Here is a 23,333-nt window from a genome sequence, read left to right on the forward strand (position 1 = left end):
CCTCAGGCACATTGTGGATCAAGAACAAGGCATTAATCCTCTGATTTAATTTTTTTTAGTCATCTGCAGTTCAGAAAATATATTTATCAATCTGGGACTTTAACCAAAAGGAAGAAGTTTACAAGCAACTAAAGCACATTCTCTCATGATTTACAAAATGAATAAACTAGCAAAACCAGTATTTATCCATGAATAATTTCAGCTAGAAAAAAGGATGAAACAGGAAAACAGAACTGACATTACTTAAAGGACTTGTCCACAAATTTTTTAAAACACTAGAAGAAAACTGCTTTAACAGCAATAATATTTTCGGAGTTATTTATATGGGTTTCTTTCTGAAAAAGCTGACTACAACAGCAGACATATATAAAAGAAATAAAAAGAACTTTTTATTTCTTTACCTTTTAAGCTTTATATTACTTTTTGCTTTGAATCATCAGTCTATCCTTCAAACATTTTTGATGTCATTAATAGAGGAGACGAATGAAAATATGATTCTTGAATATTATGTTCATTCTTAAGAGCATATTTTTTACAAATATCTTGTATTGCATGACTTTTTTTTCAGTCTTAGGCTCTTCACAGATACCATTTACTTTGAAGAAGCCTCTAATCCTTTCTTCTCTCATTTCCTGTCTTATTGTTTTGACTACAGAGAAAGAGGTTTCTTCTTTCACGTTTTCCTTGACTGACCCATGAAAATGATGTATGATAGAAGCTTTAAAAAGAAATACGTCTGTTAGTGCCTTTGAAAATTAGTCTCTTTGTTCTTATGTCTGATGTTTTTGTTTCAGAGCCATGATCTGTTATGTGTGTTTATTTTAAAGATTCAGTTACCTTCCCTTATTCCACTGCAATTCTCAAAGTCTGGAGTAGAAGCACCAAACTTGAGGAGTGGGCCCATGACAGCCTCAGGAAGTTCAACAAATCCAAGGGCAAGGTGTTGCAGCTGGGTCAGGGTAATTCCAGACATAAGTATGGACCAGGAGAAGAACTCACTGCGAGCAGCCATGTGGAGAAGGATCTGGGTGTTGTGGTGGATGAAAAGTTGGACATGAACCAGCAGTGTGCGCTTGCTGCCCAGATAGTCAACTGCATCCTGGGCTGCATGAAAAGCGGCATGGCCAGCAGGTCAAGGGAGGTGATTCTCTTACCCTACTCTGCCCTTGTGATACCCCACTAGGAGTACTGCATCCAGCTCTGGGGTCCTCTGGGACACAAGAAAAATGAGCATCTGTTAGAGTGGGTCCAGAGCAGTGTGACAAAGATGATCCGAGGGCTGAAGTGCCTCTCCTGTGAAGACAAACTGACAGAGCTGAGGTTGTTCAGCCTGGAGAAGAGAAGATAGCAGGGAGATCTCATTTTGGCTTTCCAGTACTTAAAGGGAGCTTATAAAAGAGAGGGAAAGGGACATTTTATATGGGCATATAGTGATAGGACAAGGGGGAAACCGTTTTAAACTAAAAGAAGAGAGATTAAGAGAGGAAAGGAGATCCACCATTAGCTGTAAATTTCTAAATAAGAACAAATAGACTGAGTAGACAAATTCACATCAGACTGCAGTATGTATTAATTCAAGTCTTCTTGGGGCAGTTATCAAAACAGTCTTTGGTCCAACACAAAGACTGTCTTGCTTACAGGAACTGTATGAATATATGTGATGTATCTGGATTTGTGCTTTTGAGCCATCTTCAAATCACCATCAGCTGATGTTTCAAAAAGGATGTTACTGCATCATACTTTCTTACAGTCAATTTAATTTTAGTAGAACACATACATTTCAATGAATCTGCTTTTATTGCATTTCATACCTGATTGTCTTGAGAAGCACCTATTCTATTGGTCTTAAGAAATCTTTTGATATCAGCAGGATTCAAGATCAATAGAGAACCAACACCTGAAATTCACAGGTACGGATACCGAACAATTTTGATGTCTCTTGATAGGCACTGATACCTTTCAAACTTGATAGGTTATACCTGTAGGTCATAGAATCATAGGACATAGAATCATAGAATGTTAAGGGTTGGAAGGGAGCTTAAAGATCGATTAATCCCATCCCCCCTTCCCGTGGGCAGGGAGACCTCCCACTAGACCAGGTTGCTCAAGGTCTCATCCAAACAGGCTTTAAACACTGCCAGGCTTGGGGCATCCACAACCTCCCTGAGTATCTTGTTCCAGTGTCTAACCACTCCCACAAGAATTTTTTTCTAATTTTCCCCTCTTTCAGTTTGTACCCATTACTCCTTGTCCTATCACTGACAAAGAGTCAGTCCATCTCTGGCTTCCCTGTAGGCCCCTTACTGGAAGGTTGCTATGATGTCTCCACACACCCTTCTCTTCTCTAGGCTGGACAGCTCAAAATTTGTCAGCCTGTCTTTGTAACGGAGATGCTCCACTGCTTTTATAAATTTTGTGGCCCTCCTCTGGACTTACTCAACAGTTCCATGTCCTTCTTACATTGGTGGCACCAGAACTGTATGCAGTACTCCAGGTGGGGTCTCACAGAAGCTGAGTAGAGGGGCAGAATCACCTCCTTTGACCTCCTGGCCATACTGCTTTTGATGCAGCCCAGGATGTGGCTGGCTTTCTGGGCTGTGAGCACACTGCTGGCTGATTTTGAATTTCTCATCAACCATCACCAAGTGTTTCTCCTCAGGGCTGCTCTCAATCACTTCTCTGCCCAACCTGTAGGTGTGCCTGTGATTGCCTTGACCCAGGTGTAGACCTTGCACATCTCTGTTGAACTTCATGATGTTTGCATTGGCCCATCTCTCAGCATGTCAAGGTTTCTGGATGGCATCTCTTCCCTCCAGCTGTCAACTGCTCCACACAGCTTGGTGTCAGCAGCAAATTTCCTGAGGATGCACTTGATCCTTCTGTCTATGTCACCCACAAAGAAGTAAGCATTGAGTTCTGTAGTTAACATTTTGATATTCATAGGCATCAATGCCTTTCAAGCTCAATAAGAATCCAAACACTTTGTTCTCAAGAAACTTTTTGATACTGGTAGCAGTCAAGACCTGTAGCTAGTGAGGTCTTTTGATATATACAGGCATTGAGACCAATCAATTTTGACACATAAGGTGTTTTATATAAATAGGTTATTACCATATCAATGTCAATAGGCATTGATACATTCTCATCTCAATAGAAATTTATTTCCTTCGGTCTCAAGAATTTTTTTTTGGTATTGGTACAAATCAGGACCTAAAGATAGCAAGACTTTTCAATATTGGTAGACTTCAGTATCGATCGATTCTACAGAATTTTAGTAATTGCCTTGTAATGTACTAGAAGCTCAAAGTAATATTGTGCTCCCCAGCTAAATAGTGCTGCAAATTGGTATTTCCCCAAAACTGAAGGGCCTAATAAGAAGTTATGTGAAATAATAAAAGCTACTCTTAGACTAAGAAAATTACAAAATATATTCCAGTTAACAGTAATTTTTTTCATGAAAAAGTATTATCTAAGTGCACATGAATTTCCTGATAAGTATCAGTATAATTGTAAAAGATCATATAACATGTAAGAGTAATTGTAATGTAATTAACCACTGATCACTCCACTTCTTTTCATCCATTCTGTATGTGTATAGGTAGACAGAACAATTAAAAAGTTATAAAAGAGTTCATGTTGATTTGAACAGCTCTGATTCAAAGCAGAGCAAAATCCCAGATGGGCAGCAAAATTAAAACTGCACTGTGGCAAAATAAGAAAAGGAAGTATTAACTTCCATTTTTTTGCCCTACTTTTTCTGAAAGCCTGTAAATTAGCTGCTACTTAGGGTTCTAATACAGAGCAAAGCATTTGTTATCCACTTGGTAGTGTTACTCATTTCTGCTACGGAAAATATCAATGTTAGTGCACTTCCACTAAAAAGCACTCAAGAATTTAAAAAAAAAAGAAAAAGACAACAACCAAACCAGAAACAATTTAGCTTTGATCTAAAATCCAGCACTTGTATATAAAAGAAATGCAACTTGAAGGTTACTAATGCATTTTCTATGTCACTTCTATTTGTATAGAAATAAAGTCACTTCATAGCAAGTGCACTTATTACTTTCTCCCGTAGCTATGTGCTTTTCAGGAGGACCTAAATTTCTTGGTATTGTTAAGGTTTGCAATTGCTGGGCTTTACTGACAATGTTTCAGTGAAATAACACAGAAATAGCACAACCTAGCACTCACTAGTTTTTTTGTAGGCACTGATATTTTTCTTTTATACATCATTAGAACTTGTTACTGAGATGCTGAAGAAAAAAATCTCGTAAGTCTTAGGCACCTAGATATACAAGACAGTGAGAGAATTGGGTTCTGAAAAGTTGGGATCTTCCACAACTGCAGGACTTTGTAGGGGCTCAGCTCTCACAGGCTTCAGCCAGCTCCCAACCCACCTCTTGGTATGCATGTATATTATTCACTGAAACAATTGTTTTGTTTCCAGATAAACGCTGAGTTTTGGAAGTATTTTCTTTCTCTCTTTTTTTTAAGAACTGCAAAATTGCATATAAATGAAGAGAAAGGGCTGAAACCATCTCTTGGGTCTCTCAGAGTCCTAAATCTTTACCTGGGTTTTTACTAGGATGCACTTCACCATTTTTGTTTATTTCACTGTATATATTTATCCTTTTAATTAAATTGTGTGCTTGATAAAGCTTCTCAGCTTGAAGGTTTTGGCTCCCAATATGTTACAGGAAATATAACTTCCTCCTTATTTTCCCCTCTGCTTCCATGCTGACAGGGAGAGACCGTGTGCAGTAACCCCAATTTACGGACTTTGAAGGCACACTTTACTCCCAGGTCTCAGCTGCAGAAGCTCACCAGGGACATGCCAGCAGGCAGCAGTGCCAGGCTGTACAGAGATTTTCAGGGTGCTTCCATGAATGTGACAACAAGATATCAGCCTTAAGTCACCATGAGCTCAGCAATTCAGACCAAGATGAGATCTGTAGTCATCTGTCATCCTCTCACAAAACCTCTTCCTCAGGATTCCTTTTCTGTTGAGGTACCATAGAGGGAATGTGCATGCCAGTAGCTAGCTATGTTTCTCAGGAAATAACTTATTCTCTGCGTTTATAACAAGAATCATCAGGGCTGGTCTCTGCAAGCTCAGCTAACAGATCTGCCTCCATGCTTAAACAAAGTGAGGTTTGTTTTTTCCCCCTCATTCACCTGAGCCCACTGAGAATTGCACATCATCCTTATTCACAGCCTGTACAAACAGTATCAAGCACGTGTGTGTCACTTTGAATCCTGAGTGGCCTGCTCCTCTGAGGATGTTACCTGTTACCTGTTATTCCTCTGAGCCATCCTATATCACTCATTTTGTCACTTGCTAATTTTGACTCACAGAGTGCTCCAGGAGCATGGGTAAGTCAGGTTGTATGCATGGTCTTTATTTTATTTGAACTACTAAAACCTGACGTGTTTTCTCTCTCTGAATATGTGACATGGCAAAGCATAAGCAAATCATAAGTAATAAATTGAGTATGGTATCTGAATGCCCTTTGCAAGGTTTTCCCACCATGTCAAGGATGCCTCTCCATTTTCCTGCTGCATTTACAGTGGTTGTAGTTCCATTTCTTAGGAGACGTGGCAAAGTCTGTACAGCAGAAGGGTATACAGACTCCTTGGAGATGACTGAAGGATAAACTGTTGGCTTCAATGGCCTGTTACTGAATGTGCATGTCTAGCAAGCCCCTTCTATTTTACAAAGGGTCATAAATAATGCACATTCCTCAGGTGCACATTCTCTGCCTTGTGTGCCATTTCTGAGTGAGGTACACACATATGTAATACATATGTTATGAAATGTCTCTAGCTGACAGAAATGGGTATTTGTAGTGTGGTCAGCATCAGAAATCCAATCCAAGTCCTTCTGTTTATTACATGTATGCAGACACCCCTCAGTCTTGACTTGTTTTTTTTCCAGTGGTACAGGTGCCTCCAAATGAACCTAAATCACAAGTCTTAACAATGCACATGGGCACGAACTTTCTAACAGACAAGTTGCCTTCTGGAGCTCTCGCAGGTCACACACATCCCATTTCCTTCCACTTGTAAGAGGACATGATGGCTCTGAACTCAGCAGGCCACAGCTCTCAAGGAAGAGAAACAATTCCTCGAGTTCATCCTCTAGGATCTCCCAGCAAGAAAGCCCATAGGTAGTGACTGATTCCCTCACCTTCAGCCTGTTTACAAGGGACTGAAAATACATACCTACTCACCAGAACTAACACCGAAGAATCCACATGGTCATATGACCTTCATTTGTTGTTCCAACAAGAGTTAGAGTCTTAATGTGGCAGATATCGCTGTGAATTATGGTTACTGAGCTGGCACACCAGAGAATCAGCTGCTGTCCTTTGTGGAGCTTGGGAACCAGCTGCTGTTAGGTGCCGTAAAAACACCTCAGGAAACAAAGTCCCTGCAACAACTACCTCATTCAGTGGGGACAAATCATGTTATGCCTACAAGCTGAAAGGTACAGCAGCAGTTTTCAGCTTTTAGCACTCCAAAATTTTTATTGCTAGTTAAATAAAAGCAAACTGAAGTTTTCATCTCAATGAAGTCTATAATTTTGTGGGACCCAGTGGCTACATTATTCACATTGTTGCAGGAAGGGAATCAAATCTCTGGACAGCACTTATTATCCATTCTCCTAGGCATTCATTCCATATTCTGATAAAGATCAGCCTTGGGCTTTCTGGTTATTGATCTCAGCCAAAAGGCAGATCTCTCAGCTCCAGAAAATGTTTCTGCTAATATATTTTCCTTCTAACATTAATACTCTTTCTAATTTCAACCTCAAGAAGCTGCAATAAATTGCAATCTGTGACTTTAGCTTGTAAAAGCAGAGTGGACTGTATGAATATGTGTTGGACAGCTTGTCACAGACTGCTGCAAAACCCAATTATTTCTGGGGTTATTATACTTCGTTCACTACATCTATTCTAATTGGGAGGAGGGGGAGGGAAATAGGGTTGAATGTCCACCCCAGTGCTAGAAAAACACTCAATCTCAAATAATTAGCTGAGATGCCAGCAAACTTGCCTATAGTATCTGATGAAATACGCTGGGTACTTTGAGCTTGTTATCTAAATTGATAGGCAGGAAATACTGATGTATTCATCTGGAAGTCCAAAACTCCAAAAGTTACTTTTAAATACAGTTACGTGTCTTAATTGCCTTGACTGGGCCAAGTTCTGGCATCTTCATAGGGTGGGACTGTTACAAACTTGTGATTCTTCTGGTGGGCTATTTCCTCCCAGACATCACAACTGTGAGTGTTGGCTCAACCTCCCCACAGAGACCTGCCAGGAGAAATGGGTTTGTACCGTGCAAAGGGAAGGTGCAGCCTAGCACCCGAGGTGGGGCAGAGATGAGGCTGGCTCGAGGATACCAAACCAAGATATCATTGTTGGCTCTCTCCAGGCACAGTGCAGCCATGTGGTCTCTATCTTGGGGTCCTGTCTAGATACATGGTGTTTAACTCCATCTCAAGCCTTAAGCAAATCATTTGAGAGTACATAAAGGCAGGATAGAAAAGGAAAAAGCACTGGGCCTGCTGTTCAATGAGTCTGATACAAAAAAAAGGACAAGTTCTTTTTGTGTTTTAACTTACAACATTCTGAATTAATTCTTAAATATGTGGAGGAAGGTGTTGCAGTTCATATAGGCAGATTTAAGGAGCAAATCATGCTTTGGCATGCACAGTTTATTATGTGCACTGGTATTGTAAAATCTCAGTTAATTACTGTGAATTATTTGCTTATTGTGGCTCCTTGGAATTTATGGGACAAAGATCAAGTTTAAACAAATCTTTTTGATCTTTTAATGGATTTTGTAAAGGCAAGGGTAAGAAAATCCCATCTGTATTTCTACATATTTGAACATTATTAGAATTGAAGTTTTCTTAAGCTGTTGATGTAGAAATGAAAAGGAAATTTCATTTGCATAAGCTACAGTGCAAGTGTCAATCCTAGCATTAAACGTTGTTACACAGCTCTGTGAATGATAATAATCCTTTGTTTCATTATAGAACTGACATCAGTTTTTCTAGATGATACTAACAGAAATGTTTCGGAAGCAGTTAGTGTTAAACAAATGGTCTAGCTCTTGGGTGACATTAGCTAATCAGATATAAACGAGGGCTTGAAAAATAGAATAAAAACAACTTAATTTGCAGACTGAATAGAAGTCAAATGGCTTTTGCTTGCCCTTTATAGTCTGGAGGAGTTTTCTCAGAAACAAGCTAGCTAGATGAAGAAAGAAGACAGTGACATTTGTCTGGATCTGATCACTGTCACTTGAATTTTTATGCACCATATTCAATTTTTATTTTTATTATGCAGTTCAAGTTTACTGCCTCAAAGCAACTTAAAGGCTGGAGCTAGTTTCTGACAATGGGCTACCAAGTCAGCTCATGGCCATGCAGGCAGCCTTGAATTAGCCACCTCAAAATTGAAGGGCCAAGACCAGGCCTGGACAATTTCTGGTCTGGAATAGAAGTGGCAGTGGGCAGAAACTGAAACACAGGAGGCTCTGTCTAAACATCAGGAAACACTTTGTTTTATTGCAAATGTGACCAAACACTGGAATATGTTATCCAGGGAGGTTGTGGTGTCTCCTTCCTTGGAGACACCCAAAAGCCATCTGGACACAGACCTCAGTAACTTGCTCTAGGTGGCCCTGCTTGAGAAAGAAGTTCGGACCAGATGACTTCCACCGGTCATTTCCAACCTCAGCAAGTTGTGAATCTGTGAAGAGGGGTAAGGAGCCAGGGAAAGAGCCTGCCTCATTTTATATTACCTTGGAGATAGAGATATATAATGATGTAGCTTGGCAGAGCGACTCTGTCAAGACTTGCTCTGCTGTTGCCGTAATCCATAGTCCAAATGCTTCCTCAGCGTGAGAAAGCAACCCAGATATCAACAGGTCTGAAGCAGAAGCCTTTGGCAGAAGCAAAATTTACTGGCACAAGCAACATCCCGGCAGTCTGCTACCCTAAACAGTTGCCTGCTCTGCTCATGGCTCAAGATAGTCCAGTCTACATCTTGTTTAGGTTATATTCTTACACATCCAAATGCTGTTTCTTCTTGACTGTATGCCTTTTCACAGCCCACTAAAGCACTCCTCCAACTGCACATTTTTTAGAAGCTTCAGTGTGTCCTGCCTTAAAGATCTCTGCAATCCATTACTGGATATTTTTTTAGCAGAAACACAACTAGAAACATATTACTATGAGTGGCACTTTTTAAAAACTAGAATAAATACAGTGAATGCTTATCCTGACAAGGTTCTAAGGGCTACTAAAGCTTTTCTATAACCTGTAATTGATATCATACTTTCCTCAAGCTCATTATACTAGATCTGTGAAAAATGACTTAGTGGTAGACTTGGTAGTGAGAGTAATGTTTGGACTTGATGATCTCAAAGATCCTTTCCAACCTAAAAAATTCTATGAGTCTATGATTTTGCAGCCAATAACAAGTTCCCTTCATGCTGAATCCATGCATACTGCAACAACCCTAATCACAGAAAAAGGTGCTGCAACCAACAGAATTTGTTGCTGACATTTTATGGCAAGCTGAGTCCAGATTTGTTGTGCAATGCAAGAAATTGATAAAAAATTGATCATTGGGCAGATGTGACCTCAAATTGAGCTTAAATTTGAGATTTCCACATATTTATTTACAATTCTAAGGAGAAAAAGAGTATAATCTATGGAAAACTGCCAAATTTCCCAGTAGACTGTTAGTAATTAAATGGTAACACCAACCCAATTTTTCAGTCCTAGACCCTGTGCAAGCTTAGGTAAGATTCCTGATAGCTAGTTTTGTCTGATGATGATAAGTATGATAAGAACTATCCTTAAACTGGTCACATCAAAAAACTTCACGGACTGTATATGGCACCTGTTCTATGCACTTCATCAGCTTGGGACCTTCAACACATCTACTTCAGACACATTTTCACGTTGCTCTCAGCATGGCTTTCATGCAGCAAAAGGATGTGAGTGCATACCAGAGGTAGGAAAAGGGCTAGAAAAATATTGCTGTTCTTGCACTGTGCTCTGGTTCCCAGTTTCACTCATGCCTCTCAAGTTTGCTTCCAGAGATAGCTGTAGTTGCACAGTGATCTCCCAAGAAAGCCCTCACATAGTTAAACTATGAATCCTGCCCTTAGATATTGTAGACACTGGGTATTTACCTGGGTTCAAAGAGAGACAGGCAAATTAATGCCGTCTCTAAATTAATACAAACCATGGACACATTAGGAAGTCCATGTGATATGTAACTACTGGGGATAGATGAAAAAGTAACCGAGGAAGAAAATTTAGATATGAATGTCTTACTCTTCTGCTCTTCCCTAAGCATCTGCTGTTGGCTATGTCAAAGGCAGAGTGGTGGCTTAGCTGGCTCTTTGGTCTGACCCAGCATGTCTGTGCTCATGATAAAGAGCTTCATCTATTCAAAATATCCCTTACTTAGGCACTTTGAATTGCTCCCTCATGAATACGTAGAGGACCTCAGTGCCTGTATTAGATGACTCAAGTTTGAAAGTATGCCTCTACTGCAGGAGCCTTGGGAAATGAGGAGCCATCATAGCAGAGGAACAGATCTGCTCATTTTGATGAAAGTATACAGGAAATTATTTATCCTGGCTTTTAACTGGTAGCATGAGATATTCCTTCCCTCTGTAAATAGTCTCATCATCCTCTCTTTGGACCTGCTGTTAAGGAGTATGAGATGGGGCATGAGTCCTGGGTCTGTTTGTGTGGCTTGAAGCTGCAGGAACATTATTTATCAGAGCATCACCCTGACCAGGTAATGTGTCTTGCCTCTAGCCGGTAGGTCAGCGCCCACACCCAGCTCAGGAACAGGTTCCCCCAGTGATGTGAACTGATAAATGTCATCTCCGTTCTTTGAGGCTAGACAGCAGTGGGCCAAAGTTTTCCAGCATTGGAAATTCAGATTTAGATATCTGAATTTCAATGTTTGTGACTCAGTCCTTTACAGGAACTATCTGTAAGCAAATTAATTTAATATTTATAAAAAGTTTGCATCTGAAGACAACGAATAGGAAAAATTTAACCAAGATGACTTAGATAACATTATTCTGGGAATAAAATTCCACTTAACTGTGATTTGTGTGTTTAAATAGAAAGACCTTTAAATCATGGTTAATCTGATATAAATTATATTGCCTTTCCAAGCACTGCAAAATGTCGAGGCAGGCTCCAAACATCCCTGATGTAGTTTCAACCATGGATTGCTCTTTTTTTTCCTTTAAGTAAATGGGTTTTTTTAAAATTTGCTTTCCCTTTGATTGTTTTTACCTACAGAGATCATGTTTTCGTGTCCTTTTCTGAATAAAGAAAGTGAAAGAAAAAAAGGCCAAATTCTCATATTGGCAGCTGGGATTTCTTGGGGGGATGAAGAATAAAAAAGAAAAAGAAAGGTAGAGATTTCCATGGAGAATATGGCAAGATTTGTCATGAGCATTGAAAAGGGTAAAACATTAATGGAAATCTGATAGTATAGTTCTCTGAAATGGAAAACTCCATTTTGTGTAATTTCTCTGAGGGGGTGAGGGGTTTGCTTTTCCACTACAAAAGATATTCACAGGTAGTCCTCAGAGCAGAAGGAAGGAAGGAAGGAAGGAAGGACAGAAAAATTTTTCTGTTTCTATTTTAGATGTGAAGACCAAAGGATAAACCAGTTCCTGGTCTTGACAGGTCACAAATAACATAGGTGGAGAGAATGAAAGGGGAAAACAGCTCTTCAGATCTCCTGGAAACAGCTATGATGAGGCTGCAGCATGAGACATGGAGACCTTTTCCTCACTTTCTCTTTCCCTGGACACATTGAGCTAACCAATTGCCTGGAGAGCAAGATAACATGTATCACCTCAATAAGCTCTGAGCTTCATACCCATACTGACTTAGTTTGTTTAGTTACATAGAGTAATGCGTATTGTTAAGACATCTGCAGAGTAGTTAAACACATGACAGCACAGCCTTAGCTCTAAACAGCCTTAGCTCTCATGCTACCTTTGTATAAGCTGGAAAATAAGAATAATATGTTATTTTAATATATTTAAAGGGAAGAGGAAGATGAAGGTGTCTGTTTCTGGAGGCTCTTGGAGACAGCCCTGCCACAGCCTTGACTCTGCAGGGGAGAGGATGGCCTGATTTCAGCACAGAGCGAGTGGTTTCTCTGCTGAGATTGCTGCTGTGTCCAGTCCAGCAATTAAGGTCACTGAGGTCAGCAAGCAGACATGAGGTGGTAATGACTTTCACTTGCCACTGACCTGCCTGGATCCTAGCCAGAGACCTAGAAATTGAAATTTTTGCAGGCTGCTAGCAGTCCCTTTAGCTGCCTTTTACTTAACATATTTCAAGCTGTGGAACAACAGAAGATGAAAAAATCAAAGGCAAGCAGATGTTGCAGGGATGATAAAGAAAGAGGCAAGAGCAATGGGAAATTGGGTTGGCAGGTAAATGATGTGGAGAGATATAGACCTAGAAAGGAGTAATTTCAGATGTTTGTCTGTCCCTGTTTTTGGCTGTGCACCCGTCCCACATAGTTTTAATATCAAAGATCATGAGCAGTGTTTGGTTCTCAAATATATAGGGTGGGGTTTTTATAAATGAAGTTGATTTCCTAGTTCACAAGGCAAAAGACATTTTTTTTTTGGTTGGCAATTAGTAGTGCTGTGGTGAGTCAGTCCTCTTCTGCTGCTTCATTCGCTCCCTTTCTTCCATAAATGCTTCTAAGAATAGCTGCTATAGAAATAACTTTCATCTAGGGGAATAGCCCAAAATAGCAAACTCTATCCCTAAAAGTTATCAGACTGATTAGTCATTAGCAGACTATTAGACCGGAAAGAATAAAAGCCTGAAAGTAGGTAACAAATGTATTTCGTATCAATTTATTTTTCACTATGATTTATGCTTAAAAGGTGCAACAATATCAGTAAGTTCATGTTTCCATAGAAAGGAAGTAGAAGGAGGTTGATTTCCTTAAGATCCTTTAACACATTGTTAAAGTCATATGTTGGCAACATTGTGCTTACAAGCAAATCATTCTGTCACAAATAAAAGATTTATGTTTTATTATGTTCTAATCCTGCTGCTTTGGTTTGTTTGTTTGTTTGTTTGTGAGTTTTTTTGGTGGTTTGTTTTGTTTTTATGAAAAGCAGTACATGGGCCAGTACATGCATCTTCTGTGTGCTGACTTTTGCAGACAGCTAAAGTGCTTTGTTAACTCACGTCTCTCCAGTGGAACCAGCAGAACGGGCAGAGAAATTTTACCTGAAAATCTCAACACACAAGCCCCTTTTTACTCTAGTATCAGTGAGAGGAGAACAGAATGTGTGCTTTGTGCAGCAGAGAGAATAGTGCCCAGTGGACTGAACTTGTGAACCCGGCCCATCTAGATGTAGTTTTGCATGGTCCTGTGCAGCTCAGTGGGCTTTTCAGTCTCTTTAGACTCCATGCTTTAGATAACAGAGTTGATTTGCTATAATGATGTTTGGCAACTGGCTAATCTCCAGGGATTTAAATCCAATGACATTTTATGTGGCACTTTTGCTACTTATACTTAGCCCCTTAAGAAGGTTTGAAGGTAGATAATAGGCATACATTATTTATTTAGTCAACCAAGAACTTCAGAGTTCTCTCATTTTCCTCTGGACTTTCACAGCTAAGAAGCCCAGGTTACACTCTCATGTCCACTGGGGTCTCAGTTCACCGGCGTGTGAGTTCAACTCTCCCTTGTTCTGCAAATAGCTTCTCAAATCCAGACACAGTGTAGAAATAGCCCCATCCTCTTCTTAAAAAAAAGCAAGCTGTGTAGGTTATAAAAGTAACTGAGTCAAGGCAGCTGATGCCAGCAGAAAAGCCTCTTAGACCAGAAGAGATGAGCAAAAGGGGCAAATGAAAAAATGTGGGCAAACACACGATGAAGTCTAGGCAGCGGCCCATGCCATTTTCCCTGCCACCTATGCACTACAAAATGTGTGCCATGTTCCCAGGAACCTGGCAGGGGGGAAATCACAGCAAAGAGAAAGATGCATGTCTGAGCTATCTTTCTGTCTTAGTCTCTTCTCTGAACGTACTTGGAATTGTTGACCTGCTTAGGATGGCTGAGTGTGGTAGCAGCACAAGTTGTTACGAATTGCTCAGCTCACCATCCCACAGCTTGCTGTCCCCTCAGGCACGCTTCAGACACAAACTGGCGCCATCCCAGTGCTTTCATGCTGAAAGCTGAGTTTAATTTCTAACATAATGATTTATTCATTGTAGTATTGGACAGTGGTACAGACTGACAAGCCTGAAGTTCGCACCTTGTGGTGTTTTTGAAGGGAGGTTTACGGTTCTGTGCTCCCTCAGCTTGGCAGCCTTGTTCACTGGTTTATGTGCTCAGCCAGGCTAGCTGGTGATTGCATCAGTTTGGTGCTTTGCCTCTTGATTCCTAAATCACAGTGCCTGCTAACAGGACAAATTCTGATACAGTGTCTCCTCACAGACCAAATTGATGCTGTCCTCACAGTTTCATCTGTGTCAGTTCCTGCTACAGGAATGCATGCAAATTTGGTAATTAAGGACTAGTAGGGCTGTGGTTAGTAGGTGATGATTCCCTCCAGAAAATTGAAGGACTGGTCATGGCAAGGGCACACAAGAGGAGCAGATGTGCTGTGATGCTAAAAAAATCAGGATGGGACAAATAGCATTTGTTTGAGGTGGTGGTGGCGTCTATCCTAACCAGGATATATTGGGTTATATCTAGGGAGTGAAGGGAAGTACAGCCAAGGTCATTTGTTCCATCAGATTCTGTACACTGGCTGTATAAAGTAGACTTAATAAGGCTGTGAGGCGCTCTATCACTGCTACCATTTCAGCACAGTTCAACATCTGAAAACTGGAAATTAAGACCTGTCTCTGTATTATCCCTGGGGTCAGAACTGACATATTTATTCTCTTTTAATTAGTCACAGCCAACTCCAGGCTGGGTCAGGGGAGCCTGGAAGTGAGAATCTTAGAATGAGCATTTAAATCCTGCCTTACTGCAAGGGGATAAACAGAAGGGTAGCTTTGACTCTCTGACCTCCAACACTGTGTAGACTCTCCTAAGCATTAATTCCCACAGCATCTCCTATGAAGGATACACACACTATTAACTCTCAAAGAGAGAAGGGCAGTCTGGGGGTGACAACAGAACATGTATGTAATTTTATTTTTGGTTTCAGAAAAGGTAGGCCAGGCAGGGTGTGGATACAATGTCCCTTCCCATTCCCACTATGTTTGTGGGAGGTTCCCCTCACACAGTCAGGCACAGTTCCACTCTCAGGTTTGTACTGGTACAGAGGTCCTGAGGCTCCTCTCAGTCAGTGGTAGACATGTCACACAGCTCTCCCATCTCACCCTGCCTGCAGTGAGGAACCACAGCACCAGCAGGCCATCAAGGGGAGCAGCCTTTTCAGCTGGCACAGCAGGTGCTGAAAAGGCCATTTTACTTATATTATTGCATTCATTATAAGGTCATCCCCAATAATGATGCCATATGCAGAGGCTTCACACTGTGGTGGAGGGGAAAGGACAGGGGAGCACATAAAAGATACTGACATCTTCTGTGAATCTCTGTTAGGTGTGGCAAGGAGGGGACCAAGTGGAAGTTTCCCTCTGTGCTTTCCTCTGCACAGAGATAAATTAAAAAAAAAAAAAAAAGCACTACAGTGATTTGCAAAGGTAATTAGAACATGGCTTTGGTCTATGTCCTCAAAAACCAACTAGAATAGGAATTTTTCACCAGTTGGAGGAGGGAGATAATGAACTATTGCAGTTATCTGAAAACAATTGGCAAAGATTTTTTCAGGATTTTTATTGACAGTGTTTGTGTCCATTCGATGTTTGCTTCCTATAAATATTCTGGCAGAAAAATTTACTGTCAAGAATGTGCTTCAAAACAGTCAATATTTAAAGTTTCCTCTGATAGCAGATTTGGAATCCTTCAAATTTTTACCAAACACTTTCATAGATACATTCAGTAGAGGCACAGAAATACCATGTGAATAACACATTAAATCCAAACTGGTTTGATTTTTTTTTAAATTTTTGAAAACCTACAGAAATCTGCTCACTAACAACCTACAGTTTTTGGAAATTATCCTCAGAGTAAGTTAAAATGAAAAATAAGGAAGGAATATTCAATTAGATTTGTGGACAGGAAAGAAATGGACTACATGTCCAAGTTAGCTATTTAAATTTTTATTGCTGGAAATTTAGTTACTCAATTTACTGGTAACTATAAATCTATGAAGTATTCATGTCCCAATATGTTCTGTATTTTGAAATTATTCTTCCTAGTGTTTACCAGAGAGATTTTCACTTAAAAAGAAATGTTATAAATGAATGCAGGGTAAAAATATTAGCCCCCATCACCATTTTATTGACGCTATTTTTTCATAATTTTAAGTAGTGACTTCTAAGTTAAACTTTTTCTATAGTTGTATTACTGTTAAACTACCTTGTGTCATAGGTTAGCAAGCATAGTCCCGGAAGGGATGTCCTTGCAAAGGGCTGCTTACAGCTTCCTCTGTGACTTAACAGAACCTATCAGCTGGCCAGTCTGAATACGGACAATTCTTTGAGCCACTTAAAGTTGTGACCACCTCTGTGATGCACACTTAAAAATAGACAACCCCCCCCCCCCACAGCTCTGTCTCATTTCCGGCGCTGGCACAGGTGGCTGCGGGCCCCGTGTGAGGGCCAGCGGGCCCGGCCAGGCCCTGCTTGGGCCAGGCCGGGCCGGGCCACGGCCATCCTGGAGCTGATGGGCCTGTTCTGTTACAGCGGGGATTACTGTAACATGCATATATCAAACCAGGGGTCCCGTGGAAAAGAAATATATATATGGACAGATTCTTGCTAGATGTTTCAGAGATGTTTATTTCCCCAGCTGCATGGCCGGGGCTCTGCCAAGGAACTCTCACAGTCTGGGACAGAGGGTCCTTCCCCGCACAGGGAAACACAAAACAACCAATGGGAACGAGGCTGAGCAGGGGCAGGGATACCCCGTGTCTGTGCCCTCAGGGCCCCTCTCCCAGGGCTACACGGCGGGGGAGGAGACCCCGACACTGTTCCATCTGCGGAACCCCCCCCCACAGCCCTGCTGTGGGCAGCTGGAGTGGCCTGGCTCCCCCCCACCTCCAGTGCGGCCAAGATTCAGCCGAAAGCTGCACCGATGTCTGGCAAAGATCATGTGACCAACAGCGATAAGCTTCATTCCAGCTGCAAGGCCTAGGTGAGATTAACCCTTTTAGTGCTGTGAAGAGCTGAAAACCTGAGGGAGAAGAAAGAGGAGATGCTTAAAGCTGAAATTCTGTTGTAAAGCTGTGATATATCAGAGTACCCGTTGTAATTTCATGGAGGCATGGGGGGTGGAGCGTTCAACTTGTACTTGTAAGCAAAAGCACCTGCGCTGAGATAGGCAGATGCTGACACAGCTGTAATTTAATGAGAAGTTTGGACAGGGAGAGATGGAAGCGATGAGGACTTTTGCTGCAAAGGGGAAAGGAGAAAACCTCAGTTCCTAGAGATGCTCCCAGAGATAGTCCTGGAGATGAAGATGAGGAAGACCCTTTGCTCCCAGGAAAGGAGAAGGGCCTCTGTTCTTAGAGATGAAATGCTTCCAGAGATGGGTGAAGAGAACATTTTTCTTCTGAACGGCTCAACCTTAAAATTTTACCCCAGTAATTCAAGAGTGGACCCTCGAAAGCAGTTGTGGGAAAAGCTGCAAGTCATGGGAAGGGACTCACATGCGAGCAGAGAACCAACCCGGATGGCTGTCTCATTGTGATAATGTTTTCATAGCATGGGCAAGAGAGACTCCTCTTCCTAAATGGACTGAACAAGGTTATTATGGAAGTGGTAAACAGACTGAACATCTCAAGGGTTGTCTTTTTACATTGTCAGTGGGAGAAGGGAGAAAGGTGGGAGGAGAAGTGTTCTGAAGGTGTGGTATGATTTTTTTTTCTTCTTATGGGTTTGTTAATAAACTTCTTTATATTCTTTCAAGTTTGGTGCCTGCTTTGCATTTCTCCTAATTCTTATCTCACAGAAGGTAAACAGTAATGAGTATTTTGGACCAAACCACTACACCTTGTCACTGCTATTCCACATGGTGAACTGGACAGACCAAACTCTCTGTGGGTTTTATTTGACCTTATGTGGCTTCTAGTGGTGTAATTCTATCATTATCTCTTATCTCATAACTGAGTGCAGACCTCACAGCAGCAGGACTTCCTTCAGCACACTATTGATCATATTAGTCTCTTCTCCCTTCCTCCCAATTCCCTTCATCTTTCTAACCTTTTCAACAATTTACTTGTTCTTTCTTTCTACTGTATTAAAACAAGCCTATAGTCTGAGCCGTTTATTTCTGTTTCTTATTTTACAGATCTTCTTGTTGAGTCGGAAAGTCTTGACAACAAATGAAAAACTACTTCAGCTTAAGGCCGACCACTGAAGAGAGGTTTCTGTACATACGTGATAGCACATCATGCCATTTGTGCCACAGAGGCTCCTTGGGACCTTCTGCAATGTAGCTTCTGACAGATTATGCAAAACAAACAACATACAGAATTCTAAAACACATGTGCCTTGCACCTAAATAAATTAATTGAAGCTGCCAATTTCAATAAATACATAGATTTGAAAAAAAATATCAGTTATATCTTCCCACACCCACATTTCATAAATTCAGGCACCCTCACACTTCATCATATGTACTGTGTGCTACTTTTCTGGCAAATAGCCTGGAATTTAAAATAATATGTGAGTTGCTAATTTATTTTAGGCTCTACACATCCATTTAGGGGACTGGCTGTCGAACCACTACTCTTATCCATCCGGTCTCTAACTAAACTGATTAGCTGCATACAGTGCAGACAGCACTGAACACTATGAATTTAAAGAAGCAGCCTACTTCACAGCAAAAATTGTGGGAGTGAGCTAATACAGCTTTGGGATGGATAGCAGAACTTTATTGATGTGATTTCTAGTCTGAAAATTTTTCTAACTATTGAAGCTCTTTGTGCTTTTCTGCAGGTTACCGAAAGGACAAAAACTTGAAACAAAAGTTGGTGTTTAATCTCGTTTTCACTTCCTCTCTTAAAACAAGAAAACCAATCCTTTTTTCAGTTTCACATTGTACTTCACGCTTTGTTGTGAATTTGCCCCTCTCCATATTCCTGTCGTTGTCTCTGTGTGATTTGGTCTGAGGGTGGAGGGGTTAGAGAAACAACTTGAAAAGAAAACCTTAGGTAAGCTAGACAACGCTGTACTGCCCCAAATGAATTCTGTGCCCCTTCTGCACAGGAGGAGACATTGAAGATCAGAAAAGGAGAAGTTTCTCCTGCTTTTCACAGAAAAGGATCACAGAATAATTTAGATTAGAAAAGACCTTTAAGATCATTGAGTCCAACCACAAATGTAACACTGTCAAGTCTATCACTAAACCATGTCCCAAAGTACCACATCTACATGTCTTTTAAATACCTCCAGGAATGGTGACTCAACCACTTTCCCGGGCAGCCTTTTTCACAGCTTGACAACAATTTCAGTGAAGATTTTTTCCCTAATATCAAATCTAAATCTCCCCTGGTGCAACTTGAGGCTATTTCTGCTCATCCTTTCCTTTGTTACTTGGCAGAAGAGATTGGCCCCCCTCTGAGTACAGCCTCCTTTCAGGCAGTAGCAGGGCATGGCAAGACTTCCCTAAGCCTTCTTTTCTTCAGGCTAAACAAGCTCAGCCACTCCTCATAAAAACTGTGCTCCAGACGCTTCTCCAGCTATGTTGCCCTCCCCTAGACTCACTCCAGCACCTCAAAGTCTTTCTTGTAGTGAGGGGTCCAAAACTGAACACAGGATTCAAGGTGTGGCCTCATCAGTGCTGAGTACAGGGGGGTGATCACTGCCCTGGTCCTGCTGACCGCACTATCCCTGATACAGGCCAGGATGCCATTGGCGTTCTTGGCCACCTGAGCACATGCTGGGTCATAGTCAGTGGCTGTCAACCAGCACTTCCAGGTCCTTTTCTTCTAGGCAGCTTTCCAGCCACTCTTCCCCAAGCCTGCATTGCTGCATGGGGTTGTTGTGGCACAAGTGCCTGACCTTGTTGAACCTCATAAAATTGGCTTCTGCCCATTGATCCAGCCTGTCCAGACCCCTCTGCAGAGTCTTCCTGCCCTCCAGCAGATCAACACTCCCACCAAGCTTAGTGTCATCTGCAAACTGACTGAGGGTGCACCTGATCCCTTCACCCAAAACATTAATAAAAACATTAAACAGTACTGGCTCCAGTACAGAGTCCTGGGGAACACCACCAGTGACCAGCTGGATTTAACTCACCATAAATTCACCATAATTCTCTGGGCCAGGCCATCCGGACAGGTTTTTACCCAGAGAAGAGTATACCCATCTAAGCTATGAGCAGTCAGCTTTTCCGGGAGAATACTGTGGGAAACAGTGGCAAAAGCTTTACTGAAGTCCAGGTAAACAACAGCCACAAGTCTTTCTCTCATCCAGGTGGGTTACCTTCTCATAGAAGGAGATCAGATTAGCCAAACAAGATTTGTTTTTTCTCTTCCTCTCCAAAGTGGCTTGTTGCGTTGCGTCTTTTTGACCAAAAAATCAATTAATTGGGAGCCTGACCTCCTACCATATTGCAGGTAGGAATAAGAGCTCAAATACTTCCTAATTGTCCACAATTTATCTCTGGTTCTCTTGTTGGAAGGCTTTTATTTCCATAGATAAGGTTACAGTTGACTTGCTCCTGCCACTAGTCCACAGCTTCCACAATCTACTGTGCCATTGAAGTCAGTAGGAGCTTTGCTACCAAATGAGCTGCAAGCCGGAGGCAATCCATAATTAGTTACCTCCGATTGCTACATGGAACTTGCTCTGTAATGGCCACTGAATTATTATTTTCTGCTAATCTGTATCTGACTAAAGACTCAGACAGAGTATTCCTGAGCACTACCTGTTCCCAGGGAAGTTAATCAAATCACAATTGCTGCTCTTTTATGTCAGAAATAGGGGATGAGTTAACATAAACCCCACTAAATGTAAGCTAAATAACAGGTCCAAAAGAGACAAAACCATGGATGACTGTCTGCTGTGGCCAGCACAGGGTCAGTAGCACCTAGGCTATGCACACATTTAGCATGAGGAGCAGCAGCAGCAGCTCAGAACTCCTCCACCACCCCCCGCTGCCACAGCACTGTCTGATCACCTCCTGCCTGCATCGCGTCTGACTAACAACCAGCTGCCTCAGCCCTGCACTCAGAAACACTAGCCAAAAATTCATTTAAACCAAATGGGCCCTCATTACTCTCAGAGTCCTCTTGCTGCAGCATAGCATGATGCTGGGACTAGGTATTATTTTGTTTTAATCAGTGTTGCTGATATTTGACCGAGAAGGGAAGAGAGAGAGCAAGGATTCCACTGCAGCTTTTAATGTGGCTCTAGTGAGATGCTGTTATATATTGGGCTGTGTCTCAGTATAGGGGCTTATTTGACAGGCCCTGTCATCATCTACCTCCAAGATTATCATTCATGCTGCTGGAAAGACAACTTTATTGGACTAAATATTGGCATGTGTCTGTATGGCCCACACAGGTAAAGACTCTCCTTGGGCTGTGTGTCTGAGTCACTGCGTGGGTGTAACAACTGCACTAGTTATTATTAATCTCTCTGAAACCTCTTTACAGTGATTAAGGGAGCACTGTATGAAAGCAATCTGCTTTGTGGGCTCTCGCCAAGGAAGACCCACTAAGCAGATTTTGTTGGATCCTTCAGCCAAACTGCTCTTTTCTTGGCAACTGAAATGTGCATCAACATAGATGTAATGTCAATTTCCAGCATTTTTGTAATGTACTTTATTCAGATTATTTGGATGCTACACAAACCACTAATTCAAATCACAGTATTTAACATTGCCAGTCACTCTTCTGATGTGCCAGTGTATATAAATAAACCTGAGCAGGAGACAAGAGGTCACATTTAAAAGATGTATAGAAGGGAAAATAGTGTGTTCTTTTTGCTTCCAACTCCCTTGTGAATAAGTGACTTGAGTGAGGCATTTCAATATGAGATGAATGGCAGGTATATGTCAGCAGGTGATGGACTCCCTGCAAATCATGGCCAGAGCAGCTCAGCAAATTGCCAGGGATCTGCTCAGCTTTTCTCCAAACTGGGCATTTGGGGAGCAGAAGAGCCAAGCTCTCACTGAGAAAGCCATGAAGCTGAGATCATGTGACAATGGCCTGTAGCTACATTGAAGTTCTGGTAACCCTGGTTTTGGGTGAAAATAATGATCACATAGAAAGCTTTAGCCTATGTATGTCACTAAACAGGCCTGGTAGCTAGTTTGTCTGAGTCAGAGAAAGACTCTAGTAGGTTTCACCTGACATGTTTCCTTTGAGCTGTGGTATCTTTTAACTTCTGTTTACTCCTGTAAAGAGTCATATATATATATATATAAATCTGTCTTTTAGTAAAGCTCAGCCTTTTTCTCTCTTCCCATGTCCATTTCTAGCAATAGATCAAAGCCTGGGTCTACTATTCCACTATGTGCCTCATGACATCTTGTCCTCACATACCAGAAAGTGACTGTCTCTAAAGCAACTTTATGAGGATAAGTAAAGCAGAGTAAAATAGCAGCAAACTGAATTTTTTCTATCTTTGTCTGTCCCAGGAGGGTTAGGCTGGAGAAAAACAAGACACTCTGAAGGAAGCAAAAAACAAGAAAAAGAAACCAGACTATCTCTAGAAGGGAGAAAAAAAAGAATATAACCTTAGGCAGAATGTCAAATAGATATTTGGAGTTCGGAGTGCTCCACCAGCCTGACTATACTCAACTTTGACCACATACAGCAGTATTTTTTATATCACCAGCTTTTTGTCATCAAGTAATTAGTGTTGTTGTGATGTGCCATTTTCTTCCATATAACTGCATTCACTACACATCCTATGGTCATTTCAGCTTCTATTGCATTAAAGTACTTAACAGAAGTCAGTTGCTTTCTGACTTCATATATTCAGTGTACTGGGGTTGTGTTTTGGGTATTTTTTTTGTATTTCCAAAGAGCAAGTGATCCAAAATAACCAGGTAGCCTCTGAAACTCATTTCTTCCAACTAGAAGACAAACAAGCTTACCCTTAAGAAAACACAAAAGAACAGACACACAGGAAACTCTTTGCTAGCTTTATTTTGTGCCATATGTCATAGTATCATAGACTCATAGCATCACGAAATAGTTTG

General features: G+C 41.3%; 1 long non-coding RNA gene across 1 annotated transcript in view; it reads left to right on the top strand.

Moving 5' to 3' along the window:
* The window catches only part of LOC120411798, a 71,532-nt gene extending 51,601 nt beyond the window's left edge, over positions 1-19,931 (top strand). The window contains exon 3 of the long non-coding RNA XR_005604339.1: positions 18,468-19,931. This is a non-coding gene — a long non-coding RNA (uncharacterized LOC120411798). The remainder of the gene's footprint in view (positions 1-18,467) is intronic.
* Positions 19,932-23,333: the final 3,402 nt, after the last annotated feature.

This window comes from Corvus cornix, chromosome 3 (assembly GCF_000738735.6).
Source record: "Corvus cornix cornix isolate S_Up_H32 chromosome 3, ASM73873v5, whole genome shotgun sequence".
Classification (NCBI taxonomy): domain Eukaryota; kingdom Metazoa; phylum Chordata; class Aves; order Passeriformes; family Corvidae; genus Corvus; species Corvus cornix.